At 39.0% G+C, this 15,161-nt stretch overlaps 1 pseudogene; it reads right to left on the bottom strand.

Moving 5' to 3' along the window:
- Positions 1–10,551: 10,551 nt before the first annotated feature.
- LOC706722 (ubiquitin-conjugating enzyme E2 N pseudogene) lies at positions 10,552–11,178 on the bottom strand (annotated as a pseudogene).
- Between the last annotated feature and the right edge of the window lie 3,983 nt (positions 11,179–15,161).

Here is a 15,161-nt window from a genome sequence, read left to right as displayed (position 1 = left end):
GTTTGTTTGTTTGTTTTGAGATGGAGTCTTGCTCTGTTGCCCAGGCTGGAGTGCAGTGGTGTAATCTTGGCTCACTGAAACCTCCACCTTCCAGGTTCAAACATCTCTCCTGCCTCAACCTCCTGCATAGCTGGAATTACAGGTGCTGGCCACCATGCCCAGCTAATTTATGTATTTTTAGTAGAGACGGGGTTTCACCATGTTGGCCAGGCTGGTCTTAAACTCCTGACCTTGTGATCTGCCCACCTCGGCCTCCCAGAGTGTTGGGATTACAGGCGTGAGCCACTGCGCCCACCTGTCTTTTCATTCTTAACAGTGTCACTGGCACAGCAGACATGTTTCACTTTAATGAAGTCCTTCTTGTCCATTTTCTGTTTTTTAGATGATGTTTTTATGTTGCATCTAAAAACTCATTGCCAAACCCAAGGTCACCTAGATTTTCCCCTATGTTATCAAACTCTTAGAAATTTTCTAGCTTTGTGTTTTTCATTTAAGCCTATGATCTGTTTTGAGTTAATTATTGGGAAAGGTGTAAGGTTAGTGTCTATATTCATTATTCCACCTGTGGTTGTCTAGTTGTTCCAGCACTATTTGTTGAAAAGACAATTTTTTCTCCATTAAATTGCCTTTGCTCCTCTGCCAAAATCAGCTGACTCTATTTGTGTGGGTCTATTTCTGGGGTGCCTATTCTGTTCCATTGATCTATTTACCTATTCTTTCACCAATACTTCACTGTCTTAATACATACAGGAGACAACATATACAAAATAGGAAGTCAACTATAAATGAGAACAAAGTTCTTGTATTTTTCTCCTCAAAGTATTTTAACCAAACCTTTTGGTGTAAAAAATAAAAATGCCAACAAATTTGCTCAACTATAACAGAAAAAGAAAGCTTACAAGAGAATGTAGAGCTCAGAGTTACTACTTACTGTTCGTTAGATAAATGGTTTAAATGGACTGAAAATCCTGAAAAACTGCTTGAATCATAAAGAATCTATGAAATATTATGGAAGTATTTTCTAACTTGTTTCTGAAACTTCTGGAAAAAATGCCTCATGTATAAATACAAGCTAAACTTCTTTAGAGAAATAAAAAGAAAACGATACATTTCATTACATGTATACATTTGTCTTTCCCATACTTGTAACTCAGAAAACCATGCTTTCACCAATGTAATAATAGAAATACAATAATATTAAAATCATAACATCCATGAAACTGTACAGAATAAACCGGCCAGATGCTGTCTCTTACACCCTAGAACCCAGGTTCTGGTCAAGGCTTCTCTTGGTTGTATGAACTCACCTCATGGACCTGTCATAATCAAAAGAGATACGGTAAACAAAAGCATCTTGCATACTGTAAAAGCCTATAGATATGTGGTTCGTCTAAAGCCAGGCACTTTAATGACTGATAGCTGCCCCCGCAGAACCTCCTTTCTCAATTCTTAAACAAGTTATATTTCCAAGTCCAGTTCAAAAGTGATATTCTTGGAAGTCTCCACGCCCCACCTATCCACCCAGGCAGAACTAATCCATCTCCACTCTAGTATCATGCTCTTATAACTCTTGTCTCTTCACCAGTTCATTTAAGGGTACAATGAGCATTTAAAATATGTCAGGCATCATGCTATCCACTGGAGAAAAGAATCTTAAATGTGTAAGGCTTACAAAGTTTTTCACATATATTATCTCATTTCATACTTTAAAAATATCCCATAGGATTATAATTATTTGTTTACAATTTCTCTAACCAGAATGAATTCCCAGTGGGTAGAGACTAAGTGTGATTCATCTTTGACTCCCCAGAGTCTAGTGCTGTGCCTGGCACACAGAAAACACTCATTAAGTGCTTGATAAATTAATGAATAAAGGAGTAACAGTCACTTGTTTGATTACTAAAATATCATTCAGGGTTAACACTGAAATAATCTTTCCACAAAGTTTCCACAAGGGAAAGGGGAAAAATACATTATATTATACAAACACATCTGGGGAGCAAAAATTCCTCCCTATGGCAGAGCATCTCCAACTCAAGTTTAACTGTTTAACAAAGCCATGTAACAACTGAAGATGGATTTGATTTCACTCTGGACTAACAAGCTCTAAGTGAAGAACAATGAGTTTTGCATAAAAGCTCCTATCTAGATCATTCTGCTTGGTAAAACTGGACATTGTTACACAAGTATTAAAATAAACAATTAAACTAAAGTGCTTCTGCACAGCAAAATAAACTGTCATCAGAGTGAACAGAACCTACAGAATGGGAGAAAATTTTTGCAATCTATCCATCTGACAAAGGTCTAATATCCAGAATCTACAAGGAATTTAAACAAATTTACAAGAAAAAAAGAACTCATCAAAAAAGGGACAAAGGATATGAACAGACACTTCTCAAAAGAAGATATTTATGTGGCAAACAAACATGAAAAAAAAGCTCATCATAACTGGTCATTAGAGAAATGCAAACCAAAACCACAATGAGATTCCATCTCATGCCAGTTAGAATAGTGATCATTAAAAAGTTAGGAAACAACAGATGCTGGAGAGGATGTGGAGAAATAGGAATGCTTTTACACTGTTGGTGGGAGTGTAAATTAGTTCAACCATTGTGGAAGACAGTGTGGTGATTCCTCAAGGATCTAAAATCAGAAATACCATTTGACCTAGCAATCCCATTACTGGGTATATACCCACAGAATTATAAATCATTCTACTCTAAAGACACATGCACACGTATGTTTATTGCAGCACTATTTACAATAGCAAAGACTTGGAACCAACTCAAATGCCCATCAGTGATAGACTGGATAAAGAAAATGTGGCACATATACACCATGGAATACTATGCAGCCATAAAAAAAAGAATGAGTTCATGTTCTTTTCAGGGACACGGATGAAGCTGGAAACCATCATTCTCAGCAAACTAACACAGGAATAGAAAACCAAACACTGCATGTTCTCACTCATAAGTGGGAGTTGAACAATGAGAACACATGGACACAGGGAGGGGAACATCACACACCGGGGCCTGTTGTGGGGTGGGGGCAAGGGGAGGGATAGCATCAGGATAAATACTTAATGCACACAGGACTTAAAACCTAGATGACCGGTTGCTCAGTGTAGCAAACCACCATGGCACAGGTATACCTATGTAACAACCCTGCACGTTCTGCACGTGTATCCCAGAACTTAAAGCATAATAAAAATAAATAATATGCTGGGCTCTGTGGCTCATGCCTGTAATCCCAGCACTTTGGGAGGCTAAAGTGGGTGGATCACCTGAGGTCAGGAGTTCGAGACCAGCCTGGTCAACTGGCTCACTGCAACATCCACCTCCCAGGTTTAAGCAATTCTCTTGCCTCAGCTTTCCTAGTAACTGGGATTACAGGTGCTGAGCATGGTGCTCAGCTAATTTTTTTTTTGTAGAGATGGGGTTTCACCATGTTGGCCAGACTGGTCTTGAATTCCTGTTCTCAGGTAATCCACCCACCTTGGCCTCCCAAAATGTTGAGATTACAGGCGTAAGCCACTGTGCCCAGACTATTATCCCATTTTATATTTATATTTTTATTTATTTATTTTTTCAAATGGTGTCTTGCTCTGTCACCCAGGCTGGAGTACAGTGGCACGATCTCAGCTCACTGCAACCTCCCTCTCTTGGGTTCAAGTGATTCTCCTACCTCTGTCTCTCGAGTAGCTGGAATTACAGGTGCGCGCCACCATGCCCACCTAATTTTATTTTATTTTTTGAGATGGAGTTTCACTGTTGTTGCCCAGGCTGGAATGCAATGGCATGATCTTGGCTCACCACAACCTCTGCCTCCCAGGTTCAAGCGATTCTCCTGCCTCATGAGCCTCCTGAGTAGCTGGGATTACAGGTACGTGCCACTACACCTGGCTAATTTTGTATTTTTCATGGAGACGGGGTCTCTCCATGTTGGTCAGGTTAGTCTCAAACTCCTGACCTTAGGTGATCTGCCCACCTCAGCCTCCCAAAGTGCTGGGATTACAGGAATGAACCATTGCACCCAGTCAATTTTTGTATTTTTTAGTAGAGATCGGGTTTCACCATGTTGGCCAGGCTGGTCTCGAACTCCCAGCCTCAAGTGGTCCACCCACCTTGGCCTCTCGTAGTGCTGGGATTACAGGCATGAGCCACCATGCCCAGCCTTATTTTTATTTTTTTTAGAAACAGGGTCACCTTCTGTCACCTAGGCTGGAGTGCAGTGGCGTGGTCATAGCTCACTGCAGCCTTAAACTCCTGGGCTCAAAAGATGTTTCCACCTCAGCCTCCCAAGTAGCTGGGACCACAACCACACACCACCATGTATAGATTATTATTTCATTTTAAACATTTTTTAAAAAGACAGAGAGAGTAACTGATCTTTCAATTCTCAATAACATTATGCCATGGTGGTTATACAATGAAAATAAAACACAAATACAATGAAATACAAATTCAATGAAAGCAAAATACAATGCTAATCAATATTTAAAGAAGAAAATCACAGAGAAGGCTGTGTGATGTGGGAATTGGTTAGGAAATATGCATTCAGTGATAGCTCTACTACTAAATAGTTATGAGACCTTGGCCTACCTCTATTCCCTCTGAATCTTATTTCCTCATCTGTAATAAGAGAGGCTTGCCAAAGACTTTGATTACATACAATATAAAAATTTGATTTATTAAAAAGAATTTCATGGGGAGTTTATTTTGCAAAGCAAAAAATAATTGTTTACATTAATATCCACTTTAGTCTTCAAAATCAGATTTCATACATACATTTAACATCTGGACCAATACCTTGTACACAGCATGAATTCAATCAATATGTCAGGAGTTGGAGGCCAGCCTGGCCAGCATGGTGAAACCTGGTCTCTACTAAAAATGCAACCATCGTTCAGTTCCCACCTATGAGTGAGAACATGCGGTGTTTGGTTTTCTGTTCTTGTGATAGTTTGCTAAGAATGATGGTTTCCAGCTGCATCCATGTCCCTACAAAGGACACAAACTCATCCTTTTTTATGGCTGCATAGTATTCCATGGTGTATATGTGCCTTGGACTCGGGAAGGGGAACATCACACACCGGGGCCTATCATGGGGAGGGGGGAGGGGGGAGGGATTGCATTGGGAGTTATATCTGATGTAAATGACGAGTTGATGGGTGCTGACGAGTTGATGGGTGCAGCACACCAACATGGCACAAGTATACATATGTAACAAACCTGCACGTTATGCACATGTACCCTAGAACTTAATAATAATAAAAAATTAATTAATTTTAAAAAAATGCAACCATCAGCCAGGTATGGTGGCATGGGCCTGAAATCCCAGCTAGTAGGGAGGCTGAGGCAGGAGAATCACTTGAACCCAGGAGGCAGAGGTTGCAATGAGCCAAGATCACACCACAGCACTCCAGCCTGGGTGACAGAGTGGGAATCCATCTCAAAAATAAATTAATAAACAATAAATAAATAAATACTTGGGAAGAAAGTGAATAAATAGATTAGCAACACATTGGGACATAGATGTATGTTCATATGTATATGAAACTAAAATTAAAACCTTTTGTATAGATCCATTTATTCATATAAGAAATACATATTAAGAGTCTATGATTCAACAGGAACTGGGACCCAATACCATCCATCACTAGACTAACCAACTTCCTGCCCTCGTGAAGCTTACGTTCAAGGAGGGTCAGATAATAAAAAAACAAGAAGAGCAAATTATTACAGATTGTCATAAATGCTACAAAAGAAACACAAAAGACAGTTTGTTAAATAAAAACAAAGAAGGAACTACTTCACGTAAGACCATTAGAAAAGTCCTGTGTGAAGTTGACAAGTGAGCTCAGGCCACAAGCAAGTCAAAGGAACTAAGAGAAGAGGATTCTAAGCAGATAAAGTAGAAATACAAAGATAAGGGAAAGGGCTGGGTATCTTCATGAAAGGAAATGAACGGTGGCCAGTGTGGCTGGTTCCTGGTGTGTGAAGGGAGAGGATGATATGGAAGGAGTAGGAAGAAAGTGATGACACTGGAGATTTAAGTAGTGGGTTCATTATGTCGGACTCCATTGGTCCATAGGGTTAATAATGAACTGGTGGGGAGACAGGGCGGAATGGAAAGTAAAAAGTCACTTCTATAAATAATAGAAAAAAAGATTGTCCTTAAATACCCTTTCTTTCCCTCCCTTCCTTCCTTTCTTTATTCCTTCCTTCTTCCTTCCTTTTTCTTTCTTTATTTCTCGCTCTCTCCCTTTCTTTCTTTTTCTTTCTCCTTCCTTCCTTCCTTCCTTCCTTCCTTCCTTCCTTCCTTCCTTCCTTCCTTTCTTTCTCTCTCTCTCTCTCTCTCTCTCTCTTTCTTTCTTTCTTCTTTTCTTTCTTTCTTTTTGTCCGAGTCTCACACTGTCACCAGGGCTGGAATGCAATGGCAAGATCTCAGGTCACGCAACCTCCGCCTCCTGGGTTCACACGATTCTCCTGCCTCAGCCTCCCTCGTATCTGGGATTATAGGCACCTGCCACCACGCCTGGCTAATTTTTTGTATTTCTGTTATAGAGACGGGGTTTCATTATGTTAGGCAGGCTGGTCTCAAACTCCTGACCTCATGATCTGCCCACCTTGGTCTCCTAAAGTGCTGGGATTACAGGCGTGCGCCACCGTGCCCAGACTATTTCTATGTCTATGGTTTGGTGTATAGAAGAAAGCATAATAAACCTAAGTTGAAGAGGCCAGTTGGCCTATAAATTATCTGGAGCCCTGAGTATGCCACATTCTCTTCTTCTGATAACAGACTTTCTAAGTTCCCTGGTCACAGGGTGGATTTATGCCTGTGCAAGGCCAACCACAGTAATCCACTCAGTCTGGAGATAAATCCAAGCAGAGTCATAGTCTTGTAGCCACAAAATAAACTGTATTTGTAATTTAATGATCTTGCCACAAAGAAAAGTCCAGGATGAGACAGACTCACTGGTAAATTCTATCAAACATTTAAGGAAGAAATAACACAAGCCTCTATAAACTCTTTCAGAAAGTAGAAAAGGGGATAATTCCCAACTCCTTTGATGTGGCCAATATTACCCTTATATTAAAATCAGACAAAAACATCTCAAGAATAGAAAATGTGGCACATATACACCATGGAATACTATGCAGCCATAAAAAAGGATGAGTTTGTGTCCTTTGTAGGGACATGGATGCAGCTGGAAACCATCATTCTGAGCAAACTATCACAAGAACAGAAAACCAAACACCACATGTTCTCACTCATAGGTGGGAACTGAACAATGAGATCACTTGGACTCGAGAAGGGGAACATCATACACCGGGGCCTATCATGGGGAGGGGGGAGGGGGGAGGGATTGCATTGGGAGTTATATCTGATGTAAATGACGAGTTGATGGGTGCTGACGAGTTGATGGGTGCAGCACACCAACATGGCACAAGTATACATATGTAACAAACCTGCACGTTATGCACATGTACCCTAGAACTTAAAGTATAATAATAATAAATAAATAAATAAGTAAAAAAAAAAGAAAATTACAATATTCCTGGCAAAAATAATGCAGAAATTCTTAACAAAATAAAACCAGTGACATATTAAAAAATAATAAATATATCACAATCAAGTAAAGTTTATTTCAGGAATTTAAGAAAAAATTTTCACCGACAGAGAGCCTTGAAGCAATGACATATCAACAGCAATAAACACACTTAGCATCCATATGATGGTTTCCAAACACCATTCCCCAGTAACAGGAGCCAAGGCTGCTTAAAGAAGTAGTTGGTTCTAGAGCCAAGGCAGGGAAAACACAAGATGAGTCAGAAATATCTTGTGCTACCAGAAAGTACAGGAAGTGCTCAAAAAAGAATGAGACATTGCCAAATGACAGACACTAACCTGAAGGAGCTCCCCATGGCCAAATATGGAATGATCAGAACAATAAAGTAATTAAAATGCTGGATTATAACCCATAGCATAACGTAAGTATCTATGAGCCTACACTGATATAAGTAAATAAAATGGTGGAGGACAGATAACTTTTTCTTGTAGAATTATAAGTAGTAAATGTAAAGACTGATAGAAATAGAAAACCACCAGCAGGCAAATACCAGAGTAATAATCAGGAAGGCAAGATTCATTAATGGATGCTAAAATGAGTGAGAAAAAGTTTTGGGAGAAACAGTATTTGCAGGGTCTCCAAGTATCTTCCTGAGTATATACTAATTTTAATGGGGAATACAATAATTATACTGTGGAGAACCTGGTAGACATCACCTTAACCAAGGTAACCAGTGCTAACCAATCTAGGTTAACATTATCAATAAGACATACGGACATGACATACATTCTAATATGATGCTCCAAAAAGGGCACATCAACACTTGGGTGGCATTCTTGCCAAAACTACATGAAAGGCCATGCCCAGAACACTGTAGAGAACTAGTCAGTAATTTTGTAAAATGTCCGCAAGTTGGGTTTGTCTGATTTTTCTCATGACAACTTAAGGTTAGGCAATTTTGTCGCAGACTGGAGGAGACTGATGAGGCATTACTACGTGGGATCCTGCTTTGCATCCTGGAACATAAAAAGGGGCATTACTGGAAAAACTGTGAATCAAGTCTGTGGTTCAGTTAATACTGTATCATGTTCATTTGCTAATTGATATTTGTACTAGCGTTAAGTAAGACAATGACATTGGGAAAGCTGAATGAGGCATATATGAAAAATCTGTTTTTTGGTTTTTCTTTTTACAATTATTGTGCCTAAAATTTCAAAATAAAAAGATAAAACAATCAACAATAAACAGCTTTCAGCAAAAAGAAAAAAAAGGGAAAAGTTTTTCCTCAAACTGATTAAGAGCATGTACCAAAATCTTACAGTTAATATCAAGTTTATTGGTAAAATATAAAATGCTTTCCCGCTAAGACACAAAACAAGGCAAGAATGTTTTGCACTTTACACTTCTGTTCAGTATTGTGTTAGAGGCCATGGTCAGTGCAATAAGGGAGGAGGAGCGAGGTAGGGGATAAAGAGAAACAGATTGGAAAGGAAGAAATAAAACTGCGTTTTCAAATAACATGATTGGATACATAGAAAATCCTAAGGGATTTACCAAGAAGCTATTAGAACTATTAGGTTGGTGCGAAAGTAATCACGGTTTTTGCCATGGCTTAAAAAAAAAAAAAGCAAAAAATGCAGTTACTTTTGCACCAACCTAACGCTAGGTAAATCTGGCAAGGTCACATGATAAAAAGTTATATACAGCTGTGTCTGGAGTTGGTTCCTTCCAGTGGGTTCTTGGTCTTGCTGACTTCAAGAATGAAGCCGCAGACCCTAATGGTGAGTGTTACAGTTCTTAAAGATGGTGTGTCCAGAGTTTATTCCTTCAGATGTTCAGATGTGTCCAGAGTTTCTTCCTTCTGGTGGGTTCGTGGTCTTGCCGACTTCAGGAGTGAAGTCACAGACCTTCACAGTGAGTGTTACAGCTCTTAAAGGTGGCGCATCTGGAGTTACTTCTTCCTCCCTGTGGGTTCATGGTCTTGCTGACTTCAGGAGTGAAGCTGTAGACCTTTGCAGTGAGTGTTACAGCTCATAAAGGTAGGTCATAACCCAAATTTTAGTCAAAAATGTGGCACAACAAAAATGAAAGTCCTACATGTCAGTCACAACTGCTATCTTTGCTGTGACTTTCCTGTACAGTAATTTTTAAACATTCTGGCAAGACACCAATGATCATCTAATCAGACAACACAAACACATTTATTTCAAATTCCTAGGAGGTTAAAAAAAGGTCAGATACTGATGCTTTAGGCATGCTCAGGGCCAGTTTATAAATACTCCATTCAGTACTATCTTAACACAAATCTGCATCAGTGAAAAGAAACTGGTGAAATCCACCTCTTGCCATTCAATTTGTCAGATGGTGAAGACCAAGACAGAATGTTCCATCAGTTTTAATTTTAAAATACGATTGTCATATTGGGAAAATGAAATAAACACAGTAAAATAAACTGTACAAAGGCAAAGTAGAATAACAAAAAATATTTTACTAAAACATAAGATTTACAGAAGTTTCCAGACAAGCCATACAAAATGGTCACAAGCTTTTTTTGAAGGGGGGAATCCACACTTGACAGCAACATTATTAGTGAGGGCTGAGATGTTTGTTTAATGTTCCCATTTTGGTTCAAACAATCAAGCTTGTCCATCTACAGTATCTAAATAAAGTTAGACTTGGCTAGAGAGCATATTCTAAAGACCTGGTTAGCTGCTTTTAACCAATGCAATTAGATCACCAAAAAAGGGGTAAAGGAGCCCATAAAATTAAAATAAAACTACCTCCCCCCTCAAAAAAATAAAATAAAGAAAAACACCCACACCCCTGCAGCTAACCTGACAACTACATTCATTCACAGTGCTTTATACTTAAACCAGGATGGGGGAAATGAATAAAAGCAGGGAGGGACCACTGCTTTAAACATTTCACAACAATCCAGATGATACTTCTAGCCTCTGCTCATGCTTTATGACAGTGAATCAGGACAAGACATAGATTTGCTAATGTGCATTTAATCACCAAAGGACTGAAGATGTCTGGACTTTTTTATTCTGTAATGTTTCTAAGACTGTGTCCATTAAATGCAAACAGAAAGGAGGAAGTCTTGGCAGAACAGGAGAAGTGATGCACACTTGATGATCGAGTCAATTTAAATATTATCCATGGCATATAGCCTAGTCCATGCTCTAGCTGTTTCTATGGCTTGGGCTTCGTTGGTCTTCCACTGCTCCGCTACATCATTTGCTAATGGATCATCTGGATTGGGAGCACTTAACAAGGCCTGGATCGATAGCAGACCGTGTGGATCTGCAGTGCTGGGGACCACTTATCTTTCAAAATATCTAAACATATTCTTCCCAACTTGTCTACATTAGGATGATAAACTTTGGTCATGAAACGTACTTTAGGGGCTGCCACTGGGTATTCTTCAGGAAGGAATAGTTCAAGTTTAAAACTCCCTCTCTCAAAGGGGGAATCTTGAGGGCCAGCAATGACCACATGAAAATAACGGGCGTTGCTCTCATCTGGTTCTGCTTTGATGCCAGGAACTGGTTTTGTCAGCAAACGCTGGGTTTCCTTGATGATCTGTGGGGCAGCACAGCCATCTTGTCAGAACCCGAGTTCGGCCTCTGGTCTTGTCTCAATCAACTGTATTTCTATACTTACAAAAACAGTTGGAGAATTAAAACTCTTACATTCCATTTATAATCTCATTCCCAAATAGAAAATATTTAAAGATAAATGTAACATAATTTGTATAAAACCTTTACACTGAAAACTATAAAATCCTACTGAGAGAAATTAAAGGAGACCTAAATAAATTTTTAAAATACTCTGTTTCTGAATTGGAAGATTTGCTGTTATTAAGATGGCAATTCTCCCCAAATGGATCTCTAGATTAAATGTAATCTTATTTAAAATTTCAACAGGCTTTTAAACAATCTGATATTAAAATTTATATGAAAGTGCAAAGGACCCAGAGGAGTCAAAATAATTTTGAAGGTACAGAACAAATTTGGAAGACTTACACACTACCTCATTTCAAAACTTACTATAAAGCTACAGTAATCCAAACAGGGTGCAACTGGCATAAGGATGGACCTATAGGTCAATGAAACAGAACAAAGTTCAGAAATAAACTAACACATGTTCCATTAATTCTCAACAAAGATATCAACATGATTCAGTGGAGGAAAGGGGAGTCTTTTCAACAAATGGTACTGAAATAACAGTATATTCATGTGAGAAAAAAAAGAATGAACCCTGATCCTTAACTAATACCACACACAAAAGTGAAGCTGAAGTGGATCATAAACCAAAATGTTAAAGCTAAAACTGTATGATGGTGGCTGTGGGTTTAAAAGTCGAAAAACAAACAAACAAACAAACTAAAACTAAAACCTCTCAGAAAAAACATAAGACAAAATATTTGTGACCCTTAGGATCGCCAAGCCTTCTTAAATAGGCCAAACATAAATGAAACATAAGAGAAAACACTGATCAACTAGACTTCATCAAAATGAAAAATTCTGCTCTTTTGAAAGTCACCATATGACAATGAAAAGCAAGTCATAGGCTCAAAGAAACCACTTGCAAAACCTTTATATGACAACTTATGTCGAGGGTACAAAAAGAACCCTCATAACTCAATAGAAAAAACAGCCTCACAAAAATGGGCAAAAGACTTGAACATACCCCTTACTAAAGAAGATACACAAATGTCACAACAATCTGTGAGTTGTGAATAATAAAAGAGGAGATACACGAGTGGCTAATAAGCACTTGAAGAAGTCTTAACATCACCAGTCCTTAGAGAAATACAAATCAAAACCACAATAAAAACTATTACACTTCTACTAAAATGGCTACAATAGAAGGGCATGTTGGCAAGGACTTAAAGCAATCTGAACTCTCACACACGAATGACAGGAATGCAAAAATGATCGAATCACTTTGGAAAAGTTTGACACTTTCTTATAAAGTGAAACACGTACTTACCATACATCTCAACAATACAACCCCTAGTATTTACTCAAGAGGAATGACAACATATGGCCAAAGTTTTCTTTATGAATGTTCATAATGGTTTTATCTGTAATAGCCAAAAACCGAAAACAACCCAATGGTTGAATGGATAAGGAAATTGTGATATATCATACAATGGAAATTATTCCATTATAGAAAGAAATCAATTACTGATATTTAAGAAAAAGAATGAGCCTTAGAAACATTACGCTAGGTGAAATAAGCGCAGACTGTATGAATTCATTTGTATAAAATTCTGGAAAAGGTAAAACTAATCTATAGTGATAGAAAGCCAGTAAGCAGCTGCCGGGACTGAGCTATAGGGACTGACTCCAAAGGGACATAAGGAACTTTTTTGGGGTGATAGAAATGTTCTCTATCTTGCCTGTGGTGGCAATTAAAAGAGTCTATACATTTGTAAAATATACCAAACTGTAAACTTAAAATGGATACATTTTTACTGTAAGTACATTCTACCTCAGTAAATCTGATTTATGAGGAAAAAGAATGGCACCTTCGGCTGACCTCCGTGACCCTCAGAGCTCCCCAACCTACTGCTCTCTTTCTTTTGACCTGTGTGTTCTCTTCAGGTGCATGAGTGAGGCCTATAACCTGGGAGAGGGTTTGGACTGGGAGTAAATGAATGACGTTTCAAAATAGATCCATTTAATAATGTATCAGGAATGATATGGATTTGAGAAGAGAGGACAAGAAGGCATGGTCATGAGGTTTGAGTTTCAACTTTTCAATCTTTTTTAACCTCTATTTGGCGAACACCTACTCATTCTTCAAGAACCAGATCAAATGTTTGACTTCTCTAAAGCCCTTTCAGAAACTTCAGGAGAGTTAATGACTCCCTTTTATGTGCCCCTCTAGGGTACACACAAATCTTTGCATATCATAATTAAGCACTTATTACTTCGTGCTGGAACTACCGATTCACATTTCTTTTCTGCTCCCCACCTCACCTGGCTGAGCTCACTGAAGACAGGGATGATGCCACTGTGCTATCTCCAGCACCCAGCACAATACTTTCCACATCACAGATACTCAACAAATGCTCATAAAAGCAACCAAAACTGGTACCAACAAATTACATGTGCATCCAGATATGCACATGAAGAAACAGGTGGAAAGCAACTGAAATTTTATTGTCTCCATCTAAAAAAAAATTAAGGATTTGAATAAATAAAATGTTCATTATACTGATATGTAATAAGACTAATGACTAATAAGACTGATGTTTTTTGCGTTTACCACAGTTTATTTTATTTTTATTTTTTATTATACTTTACGTTCTAGGGTACATGTGCACAATGCGCAGGTTTGTTACATATGTATAAATGGGCCATGTTGGTGTGCTGCACCCATTAACTCGTCATTTACATTAGGTATATCTCCTAATGCAATCCCTCCCCCCTCCCCCCATCCCACAACAGGCCCTGGGGTATGATGTTCCCCACCCTGCGTCCAAGTGTTCTCATTGTTCAATTTCCACCTATGAGTGAGAACTTGCAGTGTTTGGTTTTCTGTTCTTGTGATAGTTTGCTGAGAATGATGGTTTCCAGCTGCATCCATGTCCCTACAAAGGACATGAACTCATCCTTTTTTATGGCTTCATATTATTCAATAGTGTATATGTGCCACATTTTCTTTTCTTTTTTTTTTTTTTTTTGAGACGGAGTCTCGCTCTGCCGCCCGGGCTGGAGTGCAGTGGCCGGATCTCAGCTCACTGCAAGCTCCGCCTCCCGGGTTTACGCCATTCTCCTGCCTCAGCCTCCCGAATAGCTGGGACTACAGGCGCCCGCCACCTCGCCCGGCTAGTTTTTTGTATTTTTTTTTAGTAGAGACGGGGTTTCACCGTGTTAGCCAGGATGGTCTCGATCTCCTGACCTCGTGATCCACCCGCCTCGGCCTCCCAAAGTGCTGGGATTACAGGCTTGAGCCACCGCGCCCGGCCCACATTTTCTTAATCCAGTCTGTCGTTGACGGACATTTGGGTTGGTTCCAAGTCTTTGCTATTGTGAATAGTGCTGCAATAAACATACATGTGAGTGTGTCTTTATAGCAGCATGATTTATAATCCCTTGGCTATATACCCAGTAATGGGATGGCTGGGTCAAATGGTATTTCTAGTTCTAGATCCTTGAGGAATCACCACACTGTCTTCCACAATGGTTGAACTAGTTTACAGTCCCACCAACAGTGTAGAAGTGTTTCTATTTCTCCACATCCTCTCCGGCACTTGTTGTTTCCTGACTTTTTAATGATTGCCATTCTAACTGGTGTGAGATGGTATCTCATTGTGGTTTTGATTTGCATTTCTCCGATGGCTAGTAATGATGAGCATTTTTTCATGTTGGCTGCATAAATATCTTCTTTTGAGAAGTGTCTGTTCATATCCTTTGCCCACTCTTTGATGAGGTTGTCTGTTTTTTTCTTGTAAATTTGTTTGAATTCCTTGTAGGTTCTGGATATTAGCCCTTTGTCAGATGAGTAGATTGCAAATATTTTCTCCCATTCTGTAGGTTTCCTGTTTACTCTGATGGTAGCTTCTTTTGCA

Source organism: Macaca mulatta, chromosome 16, assembly GCF_049350105.2.
Source record: "Macaca mulatta isolate MMU2019108-1 chromosome 16, T2T-MMU8v2.0, whole genome shotgun sequence".
NCBI classification, from domain to species: domain Eukaryota; kingdom Metazoa; phylum Chordata; class Mammalia; order Primates; family Cercopithecidae; genus Macaca; species Macaca mulatta.
This window is presented reverse-complemented; position numbering and strand designations above follow the sequence as displayed.